Genomic DNA, 4,948 nt, shown 5'->3' with positions numbered 1-4,948 from the left:
AAACAAATTTGCTTGTAAAAATGATAAAATTATTCTTATGAAAATAAATAAATAAGGCTATTCTTATAGTTATGCATTAATGTTCACATTAACAGTTCATGATCATTTTTGAAACTGAAATTTAATTCAATTCTACTGTATGATCATAAATAAAAAGGTTGTACGGTGTCCCCTAGCATTCCGGGTTGATAATTTATAAAATATCTAATTATTCTTGCTGGCAAAATATAAATCTACCACAGGGTACGTAATAATTTGCTTGTCTGTTTTTGCACAGACTTTATTTTTCAAATGTATTCAGGTTGAAACTAGATTTCAGACAGTCAATAACCTAACACCTGTTACCATAATTGGCAGATGAATTTATTTAAGAATCTGCATCAAACTGGATCTGAAAATCCTTTCGTCACCCTTTTCAATACACATGTACACACCTTTTTCTGTTTTATTGCGTTATAAGCTATAAGCGTACATAAAAACTTTGAAATTCGAATTTGTTCATGAAACCAACCAATAATTAACAATGGGTGTGATATGCTCAATGAAATTACGGCTTGGCTCTAATTAAGTTTGAACCCACGCGACCAGCAATCAACGATGGACCGAATTTGAATAGTGTATATTCCGGAATGGTTTCATGAATTTGACATGTGTTGGTAGTCCCCAACTAATTCTCACTCTTTATTGGTACTTTTGCAGGGAGATACAGGCAAAATATTCATTTCTGCGTTTTGAATTTTCCATGCATTATTCTGTAAATGTCCTCAAAATAAATACACTAGACAATTGCAGGAATAAAACTTTTTTTCTTATGAAGAATATTTTCTTTTAAAGAATAAAGTGGTGATTTCCTAAATTGACCCACGTGGGTCAGGTTAGAGCGTTGGATTTCACAATAGTTGTCACTGAAAGTGAACCCTTGAAACGTTATTATATGTATGATAAATGGATGACTTAGACTTGTTTCAACCATAAAATATCTATTGAATCTGTTAATGTAGCTTTAAGGCTTTGTTCAAGTCACACGACTTGGTTTTTGTTTTTTTAAACTACTCTGTGATTCTTTCGGTCTATAGATTTCGTTCAACATATACACCTGCAGATAAGTTAAAGCTACATTAAATAAATATTTAAAAATATTTTTGCCGTCGGCCTGAAGACCAAGCATTCTATAGTTTCATTAATCTTTTCGACAGTATTGTTGTAAATCTCATCAAATATTGTTCATAAATTAGGATTTTAAATGGAAAACCTCACGGTAACACTAAAGTTCGTATACGAATTTTAACATGCAAATGAAGACTATAATCAGCCCGTGTATGCGCTACGTCACAGTGTTTTAGTTGCTATCCGCAACACAACAAATTTAAGATTTTCTTGTGCAAAACACACTTTAACCGTTTTAGCTTCATGGTTCACTAGGCATTCCATGGGTTCAGAAAAAGTAATTGTCTCATAAAAAAAGATTAAATTTGTATGAAAATATCCGTTACAATGCGGAAACATACCGTTAAATTAGGACTGCTACTCATAGTCATGTTTGTTGATTTAAAATTGATGTACGGATGATCTGAAGGCGGAGTTTCTCATGCAAACAGAAATTGAACTTCCGAATTCGCCACAATGAGGTTGCACATTTGCATGCTTATAAAACTCATTTTTTGATGTCTGGACACGAAAATAAGACTTTGAGTCGATATGAAACCTAATTTATTAATGAAATGTCGCTACTTCTGTTTTTATGAACTTTATTAAATGTAACTTTAAGCACACATCGGACAGTTTAAACTGGTTGTGATCACTGTCATGAGATGACGACTTAATTGAGCTAAGACAAAGAAATGGTAATGTGATAAGAAGCGATAGCAATTTAGTAATCATAAACCAGTAAATGTATGAGTTTAGTTAATTCTTAACCAAATTATTGAAGCATAGGCAAATGTGTTGTTTATTATCAAAACTGTAAGGATTTATAAGTATGGTGTTGGAGCGTTTACAAGACATTTACTGGTGGATATATTTGGTAAATGTTGACGATTACTTAACCTTATATAATATAATGTAGCCACATTTTTAATATCGTGTGTAACCATTATGTGCCCGGATGATAGCAACGACCCCAACTATCAGCACAATATCAAAAGCATGAAAATATGATGTCTATTTTGAAAATGTATTAAATTAAAACAGGAATCAGATTTGGTTTTGTTAGTAACAAGTTTCAAACATCCACACCAGTAAATTTGACGATTTGTCAAACGTAGTTTACATCATGGGCGTTTTGAAGCGTACAAAATACAAAAAAAAGATATATGCTATTAAATCAACGAATATCAACATCTGTTTTTTTAGCTTTTAGGTGTTTAGACATTTAAATATATTACGTTGCTTATAGCTACTTTATACCTTAGAGGTCCATTGAAATTATTTAAGACCTATCAAATACGATGTTTGTTTATGATTTCCTTTCCAAAAGTAAAATTATAATACTGTTTACTGTTATTTTCTTAAATACTTAAAAGACAAAACAAAGAAAATATAAGATAAGATGATTGTATTTAAGGTATATTTGTATGGAACTATTAGTTTTATTCAATCGATGAATTTGTGACATTAATTAAATCTTGAAATGCAAAGACTTCCGGGCCGCATACAGTTGGCAATAGAAATAAATTTATTAAACATGTTAAAAAGACTGAAAAACCATAAGAACAATCAACATTAAGATAATTAAAACTATCTAAAACAGTATTTTTCATGAAAACGATTTTGAATAAGATAACACAAAAAGCCAATAATCATTATAATGTGTTTGCATTTCAAAATTTTAATATAGAACCAAACAAATATATGAGACAAACGGAATAGTATGATATGACAACCTTGTATACAATACAATGCCTGAGAAACAAAGAAAAATTATATTAGCCTTAACTTGAAAGTATAAATATTAGATTTAGACAAGAACTTGGCATTCTGGTAAACCATAGTCTGTAGGAAAATGAGAGCTTTAACATTCTTGACTATTTTGTCATTGACATTGCTGTTAGGGGCGGAACACGCGTGTAAGTTAACAGTCTATATCTTATTATGTAAATGCTCATATAGCGGTCATTTAAATTTGACTGAGCTTAACGAAAATTGAAAAGAAACAAAACATTTAAATAATATTATAGATAAGATTATATAGTATAAGGCCATAATTCAAACAAGCGACACGTTCCTTAATAAATCGATCTGAATATTTAAGTAAGTTCATCTTGATGACAAAGTAAATTTCGATATAAAATGTAATAATAAATTCAGTCAAAATTTGTTTTTAGAATCGTATTCGATGCAAGTGTGTCCACAGATACAGTGTCCAAATGATGGTAACATTCCCAACAATTGCAGGGTGCCTAACTATGTGACTGGATCAGACGGGACTACCAATTGCAGAGTATGTGATTCTAACGGCTGTGCCTATAGTTGAGGTAAGCAATACTCTATTACAATTACTCAATTTTTTATTTATGTTTTGCCAATAATCAACGTCATATATTGCTCAATAAATCAATATAATTATATGACTTAAATATTGCAATATGACTTGTGTAGCATAAATATATATTATTTAATTTCAGGGACTATAATATGACTTAAATGTTGCAATATGACTTGTGTAGCATAAATAAATTATTTAATTTCAGGGACTTTTTAATCGCTTGTTTTTTATATATTTTATTAAAAATAAGTTGATGGTATTCATTTATCTGCAACCGCTGCTGCTGCAACCTTTTAAAAAGGATATCCGTACCTCATTGAAATGTGTTTTTTTTCTCGTACATTAATAAACCTATCACAATAGTAAAAATATCACTGCTCAAGCAAGTGAAATAAACAATGAAAAACCTTGCAGTTCCAACCTTTGTTTTGCATTGGAATGATCTTTTCATTGGATTTTAATTACAATTGTACTTCTTTTCATTTACAGGAATGCTTCTGATATCTTAAAAAAATTATTACTTTCTGTGTCACAATATTTCAAAATATTGTGTCTATTAACATTAATTGCTCGTATAAACTCGGTCATCTCCTGTTTAGCATTGTTTTCGCGTTTTCATCTGTATCCGTCGACGTGTTGTTTGTCGAACCTATGGCATGTATGGTACTCTTTGGATTGGTACTGTTTGGGATGCTTCAAGAAGATGTCATTTCTTATTTTATAATACACGTGCAACGTCTAGATGATAAAATGAGTATTGTTTTATCATTATAAAAGAAGCATATTTAATCTCTCATACACGGATAGTGGCGACAAATGCCGTGTTTATTCTTCGTGCATAAAAAGGTTAACATACTTTCCTTAACATAAAATATGTAATTCCCACTATTCTTTTTTTTCAGGGGAAATAACAGAAAATACATTGCCTATATGTATTTCAAGTGTTGGCTGTTATAGTGAATAAAAAGCAAAGACATATTGGATATTTGTTTCTTCCACATTCCCTTCCCCATTCTAAATGCTGGTTTAAAATATAATCTTGGAATGAAAACGTTCACGAAACGAGACACATTTCCCGCACGCTTTGGCAAATATTCCTTGTTAAGCAAACTTAATTTCTTATTAAAAAGAAGGTTAGCCCCTAGAAATAAATATTAAAATTGATAATACATGACTGTTAATTTGTAAGCACCAATATATGTGTTACATTAAAATGCATTAATGGTATAAATTATTTAATTACTTTTCTCGTGTTCCATTTGTTTAAGATGTTATGTCTTACATCGGCAGTCAACCTAGCCGGCTGTCCTTGATAGCAAACCGGTAATTACTAATATATTCATAAGTGACTAACTACTTATTCCACAGTATCTCTTCACAAGGTTAGCTTTTAAAAAAGCTAGTAGCGACTCGCTTCGTAATTTTTTTCAAGGGGTGTGTTTAAATGTAAAAATGACAGTTCTG

At 30.7% G+C, this 4,948-nt stretch overlaps 1 long non-coding RNA gene across 1 annotated transcript; it reads left to right on the top strand.

Annotated features, from left to right (window-relative positions):
• Positions 1–2,945: 2,945 nt before the first annotated feature.
• On the top strand, positions 2,946–4,463 carry LOC132736952 (uncharacterized). Its single transcript, XR_009626711.1, has 3 exons — positions 2,946–3,065; positions 3,324–3,473; positions 4,387–4,463. It is a non-coding gene; the product is annotated as an uncharacterized LOC132736952 (long non-coding RNA).
• Positions 4,464–4,948: the final 485 nt, after the last annotated feature.

Source organism: Ruditapes philippinarum, unplaced genomic scaffold (assembly GCF_026571515.1).
Source record: "Ruditapes philippinarum isolate M1 unplaced genomic scaffold, ASM2657151v2 ctg3581_1_1_1_1, whole genome shotgun sequence".
Lineage (NCBI taxonomy): Eukaryota > Metazoa > Mollusca > Bivalvia > Venerida > Veneridae > Ruditapes > Ruditapes philippinarum.
This window is presented reverse-complemented; position numbering and strand designations above follow the sequence as displayed.